The 18430-nt window shown below is 29.5% G+C and overlaps 1 long non-coding RNA gene across 1 annotated transcript in view; it reads right to left on the bottom strand.

The window, feature by feature from the left end:
- Nucleotides 1-18430, bottom strand: part of LOC127071709 (uncharacterized) — a 42846-nt gene that overhangs the window by 6257 nt on the left and 18159 nt on the right. The window contains exon 5 of the long non-coding RNA XR_007785206.1: nucleotides 839-924. This is a non-coding gene — a long non-coding RNA (uncharacterized LOC127071709). The remainder of the gene's footprint in view (nucleotides 1-838; nucleotides 925-18430) is intronic.

Here is an 18430-nt window from a genome sequence, read left to right as displayed (position 1 = left end):
CACTTTATTCCAATCAAAAAGCATTTTCTAATGTCTAAACTGTTATCTAAACTATAATCTATTTCTGTTCTATCTAAACTATAATCTTCGTATCTAAACTATAATCTATTTTCAAAAAATTCTAAGATAAGAACTTAATTCCGATGATACTTTCAGAAAATTGATTTTGATAATGTCTAGGCGTCTTTGTTTTTTGGTCCTTCGATACAAAAATTATTTTACTTTTATTGCATGTTCTCTGCTGTAATATAAAATCAGAACTTAAACATCTTTCACTAGAAATAATTTTACATATTTATTTCTGCAATTGTTTAAGTTATAAATTGATATAATTTTACATATCTGAGCAATTCAGAATAAATGCTATTTCTAGCCATGACTCTTTATGTACATTTTTATTTTTAAAATATTTAAAACTTTTGGTATAAATATAAAAATAATCTCTTACAATATCGATCAAAATACTATCTGCTTCAGTATTAAAATCTGTCACAAAAACACTCATATATCATGAATCTTTTGATTCTTTGTATAATAAATTTTATTTAGGAATGATCGATCTATTTTATGATTTTATTTTCATAATAAGACAAGATTTCAATTACCTATTACAGAAGAATCTCGATTATTTTAAATAATTATTATTTATATAATAATATTATGTAATATATCTTAATTAATTATTTAACAATTAAATAATAATTGATTGTTAACGATTAATAGGTATGTGATTTATGCGTGATGACAAAGTATAGATATTACATCCAGAAAATATATGAGTGGATGCTATATTCTTAGAGAATTAGAAATTAAATCGGCTGACGTTAACGGTACTCACCAACGATTTGAATCAGATGAAGATCATAGAGATAGAAGCAATGATGTCTAGCTTATCTCTGGTATCCTCAATATTTATTTGGGTAACTGAAAGTTAGATAATCAAACGTTCGGATAACCAATGTTTGGATAATCGAAGTTCGACTATACCACTTTTAATTCATTAAAATAATTTCTGTAATGTACGCAGTTGATTATATGGAAATTACCATTAATTTATCATTATTTTCATTCAGTTTTGATAGATTCTACTTGATATAAAATTGGCAGTCTACTTTTTGTACATAAACAGAAGTTGATCATCTCATAGAAATAGACGCATTTTGGAAGTTTGTTATACCGAGAAATGATAGAACCGAGTAGAGAATGGTTCGACATATAAAAATAAGTCGAGAAAAAGAAGTAACAATTTTTCATTCGAGGTCCCGTTTTTTATAACTTTTGTTGATGACAAAAGAAAATATATAAAAATAGTAATGCTAAGAAGAAAATATGATATCTGTCAAGCATTTGAAGATTATAAAGTTAAAGAAAAAGAAAACATCATATATTTTGTAAGAAAATTTCGTACTAACAACGATATATTTGTCACAGAAATTTATATAGTTTCTAAAGAGAGAAAAAATTACTTACGGAATACATATCTCAACAAAACTTACCGAAAGAGCGAATCGTAGTCTAGTAAAAGCGGTAAGATATATGCTTTTATAAAGTAAAGTATTATACAGCTTAAGGGTGGAGGTAAGAAATACCAATATTCGAAATCATTGTTCGACACGATTATCTGGGTTATCCATTATTTGGATAATCGAGTATGTTCTTCTACTAGTCACAACACAAAGTTTTCTTTGTGCTTTAGAGTATAATATTGAAGCAGTGCAAAATATAGGATTTTTGAGAAATAGGTCATTTAACTCGCTGTGATAGAAACAGGTATACATGAGGTATCGATATGTTTAGTATTAATACATTATCGTGTATTACAGTTAGTGGATTATGATCTTCTTCATCAAGAACCACTTTCATAGAAGAATGATAGTAAGTAAATGTTGTAAATAAAAAAATCTTTACCTCATAACGAATTTATATCAAAAATCATCCCAAGAGAAACATTTTTATTTGTGTTAAAGTGTTTATATTTCACGGATAATATAATTGTTTATGGCAAAAATAGATTGTATAAGATAAGACTTTTCATATAACCAATAATAAAATATCTTCCATAACATTTAATATCTGATTTGTGGGTTTGTGATAGATGAAACTGTAATTCCTTGAAAAAGACGTTTGCTATTTAACCTTTTGAGCACTATGAAAGAATCCACTGCTTTAGATGCGTTTAAAATATTTTTTCGAAAAAGGTAATTGTTAGTATCTGCGAAAAAATAAATTATTTCCATAAAAATCTAACGCAAACTACAATACATGCAGATCATTCACCTGGACAGATACCTCAGTTTCAGAAATTTATTTTTGTTATTTTATGCTATATTTATAGTTATTTTATGCTATTTATTTATTGTTATTACTATGCTAATGTCAGGAATGGAAAAAACATCTATTAAAGAATATTGTTGGTCTACGGATAAAGTTATTAAAACTGACATTTTTTCAAAAATAATGGACAGAGTTAGATATGAATCATTAGTAAAAACGTTACATTTTAGTGATAACGATAATAAAGTTAAAGTATATGTATCATATCTTTAAGATAAATTATAATTTAATTATCAAAAACTTCATTTCAATGTGCTCGCGTAGAGAACAGCATTGTCTGTCACACATTGTTGTGCTGTATGTTTACGCGTAATTCGCATTAAATTCTGCTGTATAGAGAAACAGCGCAAAATTTAACTGTACTTAAGAGGTTAAACAATGCATTAAAAATAAAACTAGAATTTTTGGGACGTTAAGAGCTAATAAAAAAGGATTACCGGAATCAATCGGGAAAAAGAGGTTGAAAAAAAAAGGAAAGGTTGAAAGAAAGGAGCGGATCCATTCATTACCTAAAATCAATGGTACGAGTAACAAAAGAAAAAAAGTGTAAAGGATGTTATTAGGGATTAAAAAAAAGTATAAGCAGTAGACGATAAAAAATGCAGAAAAGTCACAAACTTCTGTGAAAAATACAGTGGAAAACTAACGTACTGCATACCATGCTTTAAAAAAGCACACTAATCTCTAATTCATTGTTCTGATCATACAAAAAAAAAGAAAAATTGTTGTATTCTTATTTATATATAGAAGATTCATATAGAAGATCACTTCATATTATATTTATTAATGTTTACTTTTTATTTTTCTTTAATTACTTTCTAAATCATACGTTATTTATTATCGGATTAAAATAAATATCATACACTTTATTATATTGTTCATAATCTTTCATAAATCTTTCAGAACTGTACAGCTAAATAAGAAAATACAATATGGCCACTCAATAAAAATTATGACATGATAAATGATTAAGATAATAACGCCTATTCATCCTGTACCGATAAATAGAAATCCTCAAAAAAGCCGCATCAGTTTTATTAATGCTATGAATTTGTTAAGTCTAAAAAAATAATTCCACAGAATGGTACAAACCCGGCTCCAATTGACAAGAATAGACTAATAATAGAGGGATATTTATTTTTATTCATTATTATTGGGTTAATTCGATATCTGTTTAATTTGATATTCATAATAGTGAAGTATTTTCCATGTATATAAATTAAGAAAAATTTCACATTTAAAATAATTAATGCAATAACAATTTCTAACATTGTTAGAAAGGGAGAATTCAAAACTAAACTCAAAGTAACTATTCGTCACCATTTATTAATGATATTAATACTAATATATTAATTGCAGAAAATCTTGAACTAAGAATGGATTAACTTAGTTTAAGTTCTACGGATTATGATTCTACAAGTCTCTTTGTTTTATAGCAATTATTTTTATTCGACTTTTTTTTTTGAAGCAATGGCTCTGTCAAGATTCTTCTTTCAGCAATAAAATTGATTGAATATTTAGTTAATATTTCATTTAATGATAATCAACGAGCTTTAGACAAACCCTTACAAATGGCTATTGTAATAAAAGAACTAAATCATGATTTGTCACTTGATTTCCAGAATCTATTCGCATTTGTTTTCTTGCTTATTTTTTAGTATTTCGATACCTAGAATCTAGATCGCAATTAGATTAAGTGCAAAATAATGAGTGTAACGTATATTACATAATTACTTTTTTAGGCAATATCAAGCGAATTTACCTGATTTCACTACTAATATCGCAAGAAAACAAACAAAAGAGGTGTTAATTAATCACATTATTATTTAAACAACTTAAACCAATGAAACAAGAAAATGCTATCCCGAACTAATAAAAATAGGCATGTATAATAAAAAACAAGAAGCATTCAATGATGTAGATTTGACAATTAAATTACCTTTCTCTCAAAAATTTTAATTTTTAAATATATGCTTCAGGGATCTGAAATTACTTTTCGGCTATGACAACGTTGAAAGTATTTCAAGATTCTCATAACTATACAAGAAGCATGCTATCAAATCATTTATACTTTCCGATTGTGTCACGAGTTGTGTATTAAATTTTATAATCTATACTATTGTACAAGAAATACAGATATTTTTCGCAAATATACAAGCATTGGACGGTTGACAACACTTCTACGTTCATATTTTGGAAACAGCTATTCTCTGGTAAGCGATAATTGGTACACGAGTCTTCATTTATATAGTCTACTGCACACACATCAAACTAATTTGTTTGCAACACTTCGGTAAAAACGAAACAGGATGTCTTATATAGAAAAAAACTTAAAAAAAAAAAAAAAGATTTTGGATATCATTGTGGAGTATTTCAGCTTAGAACATTCCGCAGTCAAAGGATTAGGCAAAAAAAATGTTACCTATATAAAAACTAAACGATATGTACAAATTAATAAAAACTAAAAGTGTCCATAGACAAAAACGTTTCCACAGAAGATCTGATAATTAACATCTTCAAACAGCAGATCCTACATATTAGCCGATTATTTCGAACTTCCTCGTTTCTTTTATCTTTATCACCGTTAGTATAATCTTTCTGTCTTGTTTGGGTGTTTTTACAAAATATCTTACATAATAATTTTTATACCAAACTTGACAGTGATTACAATTGATTGACAGTTTTTCGGTGATAAAAATTGCTAATATTAAAGATTGTTATCGATTGATACATTTCAATTAGGAAATATAGTTCTTGAATTTTTATTGAAATGTGATAATATAGGATATTTTTTGCCTAATTTAGCTAGACCTTCTATTGATGGTCAGATATATACAAGCATTCACGGGATCGAAATTACTCTTGGATATTAAACGTTGGATAATTTTCCATTATCATCGATACAACACATTGACATATCGATCACCATCATTTGCTCTAAGGACATCCAGCTAAATCGTGATTCGATCGTCAAGATGTTGGGTATTAGTTATAATCCGATTTCAGTCTGCTTCTTTTTTGCTATTCATATAGGAGCTTTATCGATTACCAAATGAGCCATCTTCAGCCAAATGATTCTTTGGAATCGCCCATCCTAGTCTTACATCCTACGCCGACCCTAGGCTTAAGATAGAACTATATAACTAGACATAAACAATATATCCTTCTTTGTAGAATTAAAATGGGAACTTACCCTAACCAATTTAAGGATTAGATATATGTTTATATAAATAGGCGCTAAGTCTCTCATCATTATACAAAAAGCAACGTGCCCAAACAAAAAAGGCGGGGTATATCGGACGCCAATACAGGTGTGACACGTGCGTTGGGTCCATAGAACCTCATCCCTACCAGCACGCAGAGTCCCAAGCATCCGCAACCACCATTGGACATTTCTACCGTCAGCTAGGGAGAGAGCTAATCAATGACGACACCGCGGCAAATCGCTCCTCGTTAATTGGGCAACGCTCCTTATTTAACCAGCCGCACACGTCGTCTCGACGATTATTACTGCTTAGGTTGTTGTTAGATGGCTGTTGCTTAGATTATTTCGCTGTACTAATTACTATGATTATTATTACTATTGTTTTGAACCGAATATTATTTTTATATCTATTGTTATTGTTTTAAATAAATTGAGTATTATTAAACAGTTGAAGTTAATAATCCCGTTTTTGGGATTATTAATCTAAATTCTAATTTATTTACAAATCGCTTAAACGCGATCGAGGAATTCGTTCTCCGCAGCACAGTCTTCAAGTTCTTTGTGCAATTTCACCGCTAATCAATTTTACTCTCTTCTGGAATCGAGCCGATAGAGACGAGGACAAGGGAATCAGCCTGTCCGACAGTAAAATATAATCAATCCACCAATAAAAAAAAAATGGATTCCAGCGTCGAGTCCCCGTCAACCAATCCTCATCACCGAAACAAGGGTAAACCGCAGCTTTCCCATTTGTCAAGGATAAAGATAGGTGTCATTTGATTGGCTTGGGTATTGAGTGCCAGTCCCGTGCCATAGAATTGCACATAATAGGTGAGAGCCAAAAGGCATATTAATTTCACGTAGTAGGAACTTCTCGAAGGAAATTTATTTTCTCGAGGCTCGTGCTTCGTGAGATGTAACATTAGTCAGTTTTTAGACCAAACTCGTGTTCCGACATATTTTCCAACTGCAAGTAGGCTGGGTACAGTCAATCCTTATTGTCCCGATTGGTTGAGTCGTAGACCTTTCAGGCTCAGCTCTCAAAAGAACTTCACAGCCTGAAACTATCCTATTTCTGCATACATCCATCATCTATTCACTTCATCCCATCGGCTTCTGTGACATCTTTAAATCCAAATATGTTATCACTGTTTACCTGCGTAGGTCCACTTTGAACAATTTTGCTACTTAACGCCAAATCCAAGATCCTTCCCATTAAAATGATGACCTTGCCGCGTTTTTAGTTCTATGCTTCTAATTTATCTTCTGACTCGGTTACCTCTATGCTGCCTTATCTCCATCTGCTCATTATGGTCTTTTGTGATTCAACTGTCGACCTGATGTAGATCCGGTTTTACATAGTAGAAAAAGTTTGTGGAAAAATGGATATTAAATAGCTTGTTTCTTCATTGACATAGCGCCATGTGCGGCTTGCGTCTCGCTCGATATTCTGGCGTGAACCATTCTTCATCGCCAATTTACTATCATCATCATTAAAAGAATGTTTTCATCTTCCATCAATTGTTTGCGATTTTTTATTATCGAGGAAAAATTATCTTCTACACTGATCATGACTTAAGTTCTCCTGGCATCTAGAAGTTTTTCTACTCTAACGAGGTTCAACTGGGTCATTGTTTACTGCCTTCACTTTGATTGCTACGTCCGATATTCGTCTCATCAACCATCTGTGAACTCCAGAATCACCCTCCTTTGTATGATACACCCAATTTAATGCGTCACCTCGTTGGAGAAACATTAGGCAGTACGCAAACTACTTTCTCACCATCTTCTGATCCGACAATTTCACCTGTTTATCAATGACAAAAACATTACGCGAATAGAAGCGCGTTTGTTGACATAGAGCCTGATATATTTCGGAGGGGTTATCATCGCAAACGTCTTTTTCACTACCAATGTGAATATTACACTGAGCTCTTCTTCTTCACCAGTATTCGTCTGCGTGGAATGAACTTTATCAAGACCTACCTGCTTGTCTTCATTTGTATCACAACGAAGACCGTCTATTTAAAAGTGACGTCTGATCTTGTAATTTGGTTCGTTCATCTTCGCATTTGTCGTAAGTTAGCGTTATCTAGCCGTCATTTTTAATCTTTAGCGACAGTAAGACTAACTTTGTCGGAACTGTACGAGTTAGCGCATTACTTCTGCAACATCAACAGTTTTTAAACGATACGTCCTTCTTTGGCATTGGCTAGCAGTTTATGCCCTGGCCGATATTTATTTTGACGGCCTATGGAAGACGACTGTCAAAGTAGCCAAACACCACTTCAGGAAGATTATTGATGCACAGTTACTGAAGTTACGAGATCAAGATCATTCTCATTTCTCGCCAGTTCATTTCGTTATCCAACCCAGAAATTTTAATTTCAAGTGGATTTTTACTTTCTCATCTGTCATATGTTAATCGTCTCGCCGAAAGCGAACCTTTCAATTGTGTCGTTCAATTGTCTCTCTCATTGGCAATTTCTGTAGAATTTTTACCAAGATTTCAGAAAGTGATATTCTGTAATAGACCGTTATCTTGCCAAGAATCTTGTCCATAGTATCATCCTATGGGGTGAACTGTAGAACTTATCGCCAGTATCTTGCGAGGACGTGATGAGATCACCCGCGATGCCGACGTCAAGATTTCTATGGAAAATCTTCAAGATGTGCCCGCTTGTTGACGTCTTCTATGTCTCAATAATTTTTCTGCACCTATTTTAATAAAGTTGCGAAACATGTCGGTGGGCGGCCGATGTATCGTCTCTACAAGGTATTGCATTCTTTCGATGAGCACACGTAAGTTCACTTTTCCTTTTAATATGAACGAATATGATGAAAAAACATGGCAGCTGTTTCCGACCATTCTTATTCATCATGTTTCGATCATAAGTCAAATCATAAACCAAATTGTTGTTATATACTCGCGGTGCATTTAGTGATGTATCTTTTCACTAATGTAAAGCACACAAGTCATCACTCAATATGTTCAAGCATCACATGCATTTCCTCCGAAATTATTCTATCGATACGTTACGAATGAAATCGCTTAAGCGAACTTTCACTTTCTTCTACTTTCTCGTCTTTCAGTCTATATTAATAATAAAAAATTCTGATTTCCTCGATACATGGATTTTGAGCAATAAATTACAAAACGTATCAAATATTTTGATAAAACTTAAGATACTTTTAAATATAAATGAGTGATCTGGTGTTGCTGAGAAGCTTTAGAAATGTGCGAAGTTTCTCACTTAACCTAAAGTAGAAAATACAAAGGCTGCAGACGAGATATTTTCATTATGTGTGACTAAGTAAAATTAATATACTCCAAGATATTTTAATCCATAAAGGATCTATTATTAACAAGTCACAATAATGCTCGAACAATGAAGCATTTATGAACATTTCATTAAAAATCGAAATTTCGTGTTTAAGACTTAATGCCTCTGGTGATGAGTGGAAAAACGTGTTCGTTTAAGACATATATGCCTACCTTTTTCTATTATTGTATTTTTATATATGTGATTTTCTAAATTTACTAAAACAATGATTTTATTATCCTAGTATTAAGTGAGATTCGTTCACGTAAACATGTTTATTGATAAAGTTCATTTACGGCATTTTGTAGATATTTCAACAAGATAGAAATATTGTAGAAGCATACGAATGAGAATGAGAACAGGTAAAATGTGGTGAACGTTTTTGATGAAAATACAGTTTCCGACAGAACGTTCATCGAAAAATCTGAAGTAAATAATTTCGACCTTAATGATAAGCAACGCTCTGTGAGAAAATTTATGATCGATGACAATATTGTTTAATAAACTTTATATAGCAAAATCCTTTTTCGATATCAGAAATTGCAGAAACGCTCAATCCAACACAACAAACCATTTCGGATGACATTCGGAAATTTGGATTGGTTTCGGGAATGGGAGTATTCTGTACGTCTCATGAGTTAAGTGAACAAAATTTACACGATCAAGTCATCATTTGTCAATTATCTCTGCTTGCTCGAATAAAAACGAACCTTAGACTGGAAAATAAAACTGGTGAAGTGGATTATTGATACATATGAGAACATTGTAAGAAAAGAATCATGCTGTAAGTTCGGATAACCTTCCCCATCCAACTCGAAACTGAGCTTGAACCTCAATAAGAGAATGCTGTATATATAGTGGAACATCCAAGGACTAATATATTACAGGCATTTCAAATTCAGGCTCAATTCGGAAATAGATGATTTAAAGGAAGCACTTAAGGAAAAGAAACGGTGCTGCTAAATAGGAAGTAAATGATACTGCACCACGACAATGCCAGGATACATGTTATTAAAACAACTTATCAAAGAATCGCAACGCTAGATTGGGAAATTCTATCACATCCACAATATATACTCTCTAGATCTATCAGATTATAATCTGTTTCTCTCCTTATCAAATTTTCTGAAGGGAAAAAATTCAAATATGAAGCAGATGTGAGCCAACTACTGCTTAAGCTTTTCATCTCCAAAGACGAGTCATTGCACAGAAATGAAATCCACAAATTACTATCACTTTGGGAAAAGATCGGAGGTTTATATCGTTCAGGGAATTATATTGTTCAGTAAATATTAATAACTTAATTCAAAATATATTATTTTCTTTTAATTAAAAAATGGACACAATTTTTCGGTAGACCTAAATTTGGATTTTTTCAAAAAAAGAAAAAAAAATATGATATACTTTGTTCTTTCGTAAATAGATTATATATATAAATGCTTTCCACGCTCGATATTTTTTTCGCTGAAGGTTAGGAATGCGTAACTTAAAGACTCACTTAGAACAAGTAATGTATTTATAAGTCTTTATAAATCAAATTCTTGCTATCCTATCGCGCCGTTGTCAACACCCTATAATTCTTGAATCCTATGCGCACTTGTAGAGACAAAAAACAGTTTCAATCTGAAGTATCTTTTTTTATAAAAATTCGATAAAATTTTTGAATCTTACATTAGGACTTCCTCTTGTGATACAATGGTCTTCTTATTAAATTTTGGACCAATCATTATCATCCAATAGGAAGCTAATTCTTTATATTTTGCAAGTTTCGTAGGTAGTAAGCTAGGTGCATCTGAAAACGGGCAGTCACAAAAATATAAAAGCTCAGTCAGTATTTGACGTTCTGTAAAACTGCTTCCTAATTAGCTAATAGCTCCATGATTAATTTTTAATAACCAAGTAATAATTCCGTATTATATATTTCGTAAAATAATAACTAATTAAAAATCAGATGATAAATTTGTGCTCTGCATTTCATAAAAATGCAAATAAATGTATAAAACTATTCAAAAACCAGTGAGTGCAATCAGTTGAATGGTCTGCATTCTCTTATAACTATTGAACATTGTTCGACTAACTCATTAAGACGAGAAACCATTTTTGTAAACTATATGTAGAAAAAGTAAAAGTTGTGGGACGTTAAGAGCTAATAAAAAAAATTACCGGAATCAATCAGGGAAAAAGAGGTTGAAAGAAAGAAGCGGATCCATTCATTACCTAAAAGCAATTGTACAAGTAACAATAGAAAAAAGTGTAAAGGATGTTATCAGGAATTAAGAAAAAGTATAAGCAGTAGACGATAAAAAATGCAAAAAAATCACAGCCTTTTGTGAAAAATACAGTGGAAAACTAACATACTGCATACCATTATTCCATTATTCTAATACCATTATTCCATTATATTAGATTATTTGAAAAGAAACTTCGGACATTTTTCAAAGTAATAAAAATACTTCGTACGGAATTTTGTTGCCTTGCTTGGAAACTTCTCAAAGGAAATTAAAAAGATTAACTGGAAGAAACATTTTTAATTTATTGCAGGTCTTTAGCGGAATGATTGTTGGCCTCATTCAAAAAGTGAGATTGCAACAAAAAAGTTGGAGACTGCAACAATAGTAATATTATTATATTCATTTTAAAAGAAATAGATAAGGTGTATACATCTTGAAAAATGTACAAAAATTCTAAGACCCTTTGAAACAGTTATAATGATACATACTCACGATCTAATCAATCCAGAGAATCGTGCAAATTCTTCGATTTTAATTCTCTTTCGACAAATACAGAAGCAAAGATTACAATTTTAGATGTCAAATTTTATGTGCTTCAATATCATAAGAATCCATCACAAGATCTATTTCTGCTGAATAAATGTCCACCAATAAACGAGTTTTTATACAGTTTAATACACTACTCCCTACGTCTGAAGTTATAGAGAGGATATGTTCTTATGCGATGATGACCACCATCCCAAAATGTAGTAAGCTTAATAATAAGATGTTTGAACAAAGAATGTTGATTAAAACCTACATGAACTTAACTGATAATTATCATCAGTCAATATGATCTCATAAATAATTAGTAGAAAGTTAAAAATATTCTTTTTTCAGGTTTTTCTTATTAGATAATGTTACATTTCTTTTATCAATATTAATTTTATTTACGTTCGTTTTTTGAAACGGATATTCTAAAAAAGTTTATTGCTGATCATATATTATGAATTTATGAATAATACTATACTCATAATGATGAGAGCTCATAATGATAGAGATAAGGAGTGCATATAACAGTTTGAGAGATATGCATCTACCATATCTAATCAATAGAGAAGAGGTTCAGAACTACTTTACACCTGTCATAGAGAAGAGAGAACTACTTTACAAAACTTCTTCAAAGGTGAATATAGCTAATCAGAGGTAAGTTATTGAAATCAATCGTTATCCACTGTAACTTCTGTCGAATTAGTCGTAACAGCATATAAAACTTTACATGCGTTCTTTTCGAAACAATTTTTCAGATTGAGTACATATTTGTTTCAAAAATTGCTGGACCAATTTAGTTGAAATTTCACCCATATATCAACTAAATGAGCATCTACGAACTAAAATTATATTGATAGTTTGAATATTTTCCTTTCGTTTACTTGTTATAGAAACATTTTTCAAAAAATAATCTTAAGTTTCAAAAAATATTTTTTATTTTAAATTTAGTTTTGAATTAAGTTTTATATAGTTATAATTTCAGTAAAAATGTTTAAATTTAATTAGTTCTAATCTGAGTCATAACTATACTCATATGGATAAAAAAAATCTTTGATTTTCGTTCAAATTTAAATTGTAGTTAATTTTTTAAATATAAAAACAGGAACAGATATCGTTGATATCTGATTGAATTTTCATTGATAGGATTCAAATCTTCTTTTTTATAATCAAAATTAAACAACTTAAGTTATTAAATTATAGAAAAGGTTAAAATATGCCATCAGAATTGGTCTAAATTCTCTTCTGTTCTATTACATACAATGAAATTTTACAGACACTATTGTTATAGTTCGAGGTTAGTATTTCGAGTCTAGTTTTATTTTGTATAGCAACTTTTATAAAATAATTAGTATAGATTGGTAGCATATGAGTTTTTATGGTCCCAAACATGAAGTCTTGAGAAAAGTCACTTGGCATATAGTTTCAATGAAAAAATATGTCAAGTATCACTTTCTGATTACACCTAAGCAACTAAGAAAAAAGGATGCGTATCAGGTAAATTTGATCGATCGATCTTCATCAATTATTAAATAAAAATACAATCTTTATACGTTTTCATCATAGTGTTCGACAGATGTAATCAAATTTTATGGAAAAATTCAAAAAGCAACCGTGTTTTCCTCCTTGGAGTCATAATTATGGAAGAACACGTACTGATGAAGCTCCTGGTGTTAAATCAAGAGTTAATAGTGATTTGAATTTTATTAAAAAGTCGATACTTGGTAAAATTTTTTAATTCTAACTCCATCAATCCATAATAGCGGTTTTATCGATTTTAGCGATTACGAGTATGATTTCCATTGCGCTTGATATTTTCGATCATTCATTTAAGACTCCTAGATTCAATAGAATCCAACGGAAATTGCATGATGAAATTTACAATTTTCACTTTTGAAGAAATTTAAATAAATTTGTACAGTTGATCGAGAAAGATCTAGTTCATCATCCGGACGATTTGGATTCGTGATCTTGGCAGTCATTCTACATCTTGTGATCCTATTTTTTTCAACGTTTAATTATTCAAACATCGGTTCCTCGGATTTTTATATCTGACAGATATTTCAGTCAGATATAAAAATATTGAGATATGTAAATATTCAGTCAGGGATAAGCTAGAATAGTAACGTAACAAAAAAATATTCTCGCAGAATTGTTAACTTCCAAAAAAATAACTGATTTAGTAGCTCAAAAAGATTGGAAGAACAAAGATAATTAAAACAGATGTATTAAACGTGTAATATGTAAAAAATCATAATTATCTGATCGTCATGAACACGATTAGTTTAAGAATAATTAGTTTAGAATAATTTTATTATAATAAATAGTAATAACTAGATGAAATTTTGAGTTATTTGAAGCAATCAGCTGATTTCAAATCCTTAAATGTGATAAAAATAATATCCTTAATAGAAATTATCTTAATTCAAAAGAATAAATATTAATTCTCCAATAAATGATGTAAATTATTCGTAAGATCGTGAATAATAATGTAACGTCGATTGGAGTATGAAAATGCTTTCACAGTCTGTGTATGTATATGATTACATATTTATTTGAATTATTGGAAATCACTTGTATTATTGTATGATTTATATGTGGCTAAGTAATTTTTATTTTATGCAAGCATCTTGCTATCTGTTTCTAACATCATATTCTTTCTTGTTCCACAAGATATTTAATTTATTAATAATATAATGTTTCGATGATAATGTAATGATATTTAATTTTTATGAAAGGTATGAACAAGTTACATTGGAGAGATTATAATTAATTGAAGATAAATAATAAAAAAAATAATTCAGATGATTAGATACAATTGATTAAATATAAAGGATAAAATCCATATTTTTTTAAACAAAGGAAAATTTGACGGATTTCGATTTTCACGAGCAAAATTACAAAAACCATTACGAATATTTTATTGCAATTTTTGCTGATTTTTATTGATGAAATAATACGAATATATACTCAAATCTATTTTTCTCTCAACTTCCTCTGCAATTTTTGAGATTTCGGTATAAATCAGATCGATAAAAGAATGCGGAAGCATTCTTGAAAATGGTCAAAGTTTAAATAAGAGACTTTCAAAAAAAAAAAAAAATTCAGAGTACAGAGTACTAAGTACGTCTACTGATAAAGAGAATTTAGACTCAAATCCAAATATAGAAAAATTTGAATTGTCTAAAATATTATCGATCTTGTCGTACTTGAAGAGTAATTTTGAACCTATTTAACAATTAAAATTCCGTAGTGAAGAGAAATTTAATTGCTGAACTCACACCATTGGACGTTTCCCAACTTTCTTATCCAAAAGAGTTGATTTCACACACCACAGAGAGATGTGACATCTATTTTAAGATGTATTAAATTATTTTCATATGGCATTGATAAAGCAATGTTATATTATAGTATCTTATCTTATTATATATTGCATTCGTGTTCACTAAAAGATGTTTTTACTGGATTTTTTTATTGTTTTAATTAATATTAAATTTGATTCAAAATTAAATACAGTTTTAAGGTCTCAAAAATATTCAGACACTTAACAGTTCTTAACTATTTAATAATACATGAACTAGATTATAATAATTTTTTTATATTTTGTTAGTTGTTCCTTTTGTCTAATTACTTCTCTCAAACGCGTAGACATATTGAAAATTATATTTACTAAATAATTTTGCGATATGCGTCCCCACTCTTTTATTAAACGAATTTTCATGTGTTCTTTTATTTTTATCGACGTTATTTTAAAGTTATGATGCAGTAAATCTCATAAGTTTTCTATGGGATTTAAATCCAGTGACTGTGAAGGAAGATGTAGCACTTTGGGGCAACTATACAGTAAATATTCTTGAACAATTTGAGATTTGTGTTTCGGATCATTGTCTTGATAAAATTTATAACTATTACTTATGTCCGTTTTCACGGTACTTTGTATCAAATTTTCTTTTAAAATATCTAAATATTTATTTTTATTCAAAATACCGTCAATAAAAATTAGTTTCCCTATTCCAACAGCCATCAATATAAAATACAGCCCTATACCATCAACTCTCCACAACCATGTTTTAGAATCACCACGTTTGAAGATTGTTTCTTTTAAAAAAATTAACTTTTGACCACACTAATTTTCGTCTATTATATTCAGTTATTTCAAATTTACTTTCGTCGGCAAAGATTACATCGTTTCAGCAGATTTTTTCTTTCGAAACAAATTCTTTCACAAATGTCGTTTGTTTCATTCATGAATGGTTTCTTCGAACTACGATTTTATGATAATCACCTTTATACAAGTTTTGTTTGTCTCTTTTTTTATTGTACGTACATATATATATCGTAACATAGTACTACGTATCTGCTTGTTGTATAATGTATTTTTTGAAATAGTTTCTCAGACAGAATAAAAATTATACGTTTGATTTATAATTGATAGTTAGCGATTAATGAGCTAGTAATTTATTCAAGATGGCAAAATATAAAATAGTTTTACCTACAACTAATTTACCGGATACAATAATAGACTAATCATGGCCTTCCCTGAAATTTTTTATTAATGTATAATCAACTTCTCATCGAATGAATATTTCTTGTTGAATAAAGAAAGTATCTTTCTAATTTTATTTAAACTTCCTCTAATACAGCTTATATATGAGATTCCAAATCATAGCTTGACTTCTATATGTCCATATAGTATCATTCCTGTATATAGATAATTCATTATAAGGATTAAAGACGAATACAACGACGCCGCAATATATATAAATCCAAAACTTTGAAAACGTAGATTGTAGAGAATAGCTGGCTCACGAAGAAACAACAGAGATATGAGATTAAGACAGAGATGATAAAATTATTTTTGCTTATCAAAATGTCCGGATGCCTCAATTGCGGTAAATCATCATTGCTTTTTATCTCTATAGTCTTCATCTGATTCAAATCGTTGGTGAGTACCGTTAACGTCAGCCGATTTAATTTGTAATTCTCAAAAAATAGCACCCACCCATATATTTTCTGGATGTAATATCTATTTTTGTCATCAGGAATAAATCATATACCTATTAATCGTTATCAATCAATTGTAAATAAGACCTTCAATAATTTCTATTCTATCTATTATTTCAGAAACTATGGCAAAGAATACATTGAATATGTAACATGATCGTGTATATTGAATATAATGAACAAACATGTGACACTATATTACTATATATGTATGTATAATAAAAAAGAAGACAGGAACAATCCTAATGCCAATGGTACGATAAAAGGATGAAGTTACTTTTGAAATTTTCGATAAACGATAAGTAGATAAAACATGCGTATATAAACATTGATTCGATGACGTGTTCATTTCCTTAGATTCGAAACGTTTTCATTAGATAATATGTAAATAAAAAATTATAATTTTTCATCCGAAAAACTCAATTATCCGATCATCATGAACACACAGTTCGGGTAATTGAGATTCTACTATATTATTTTCGAATAAAGAATTTGAACAAATTAATTATATAAGTATTGCTAGTTTCGACAATTTGTCAAATTCATCAAGCAAAGTATCTGAAGCAGTTGACAAAAATCAATTGAAGTGTAGAATAAAATTAAAAATAAAGTAATGGGAAACAAATATCTAAAGAAATTGATGCAGTCATGTGCATGGGCAAGATGTTTTATATTGGAAAGAGAAATTGCTTAAGCAGACATTTATATGGATCCACGATATAATATTGTTTCAACGGAAGAAAAAATTCAGATTACAAAAAGTTGTCATGTATGTACACTTATGCAAATTTTAACTCTACAATCAAAAGTATAAAATATAAATCTATAATGAGAGACAATGAAATAAATCAATATATATCAGACGAAGAAAACTAAAATGATTTTGAAACGTTCCTATAACGCAGAGAAATAACTGTACTGAAAGAAGGTTAAGATATACTTTTTTAAATTAAGAGACAAATGGTAATCCGATATATCTCGATTAGGAAGATATAGTTTTTGAATTTTTATTGAGATATGATAATATAAAATATTTTTTGTGTAATTTAGCTAGACTTTGTATTGATTGTCAAATATGCTTCACGGGTTCGAAATTACTCTTGAATATTAAACATTGGATAATTTTTCATTATCATTAAAATAAGGCACACAAAAAAAATATCTTTTAAAAAATGCAGAAATAGACGTAATAAAGCCCATGACATAAAAAATATCTCTAATTCTGCAAATTAATTATCATACGAATACTTTGAAGACATTTGAAAAAAGATATCGTTCTCCTAAAAACTTTTATAAATCTGGAAATAAAATCAAAATACACAAAATACATACATTACTAATTAATAGAAATTGCACTAAACTTATATTTATAGCGGGAGTATTTTTATGTTCAATTAGAAAACGTAATACTTTGAATAATGTCAAATATGTTTCTGATGGCTGCTTTAAGAGCTGTTACCAAAATGAAAAAAATAAAATTGAGTACTATTGAAACACGATCCTTTACTGGGGACCTTAGCTTCTTTTCATGATTGCAACAATCAAAGTACACACACAAATTAGTATGAAATCGGAATTTACATTTAAAATATAACATTTTATTATATTTATGAACATAATATTTCATAGAATATAATATTTTAATATTATTTTAATAAAATATAATATTAAAATAAAATATAATATTTTATATATTAACATTATCTTCATAATATAGTTTGTTGAAAGCGAAACAAAATTGTTATTCTTCAAAAGATAAGGGTATAAAGTGCTTCAAGTGCTACGAGTATTAATACATTGCCACA

This window comes from Vespula vulgaris, chromosome 22 (genome assembly GCF_905475345.1).
Source record: "Vespula vulgaris chromosome 22, iyVesVulg1.1, whole genome shotgun sequence".
NCBI classification, from domain to species: Eukaryota; Metazoa; Arthropoda; class Insecta; order Hymenoptera; family Vespidae; genus Vespula; species Vespula vulgaris.
Note: the sequence above shows the minus strand (reverse complement) of the source record. Positions and strands in the feature narration are given on the sequence as shown.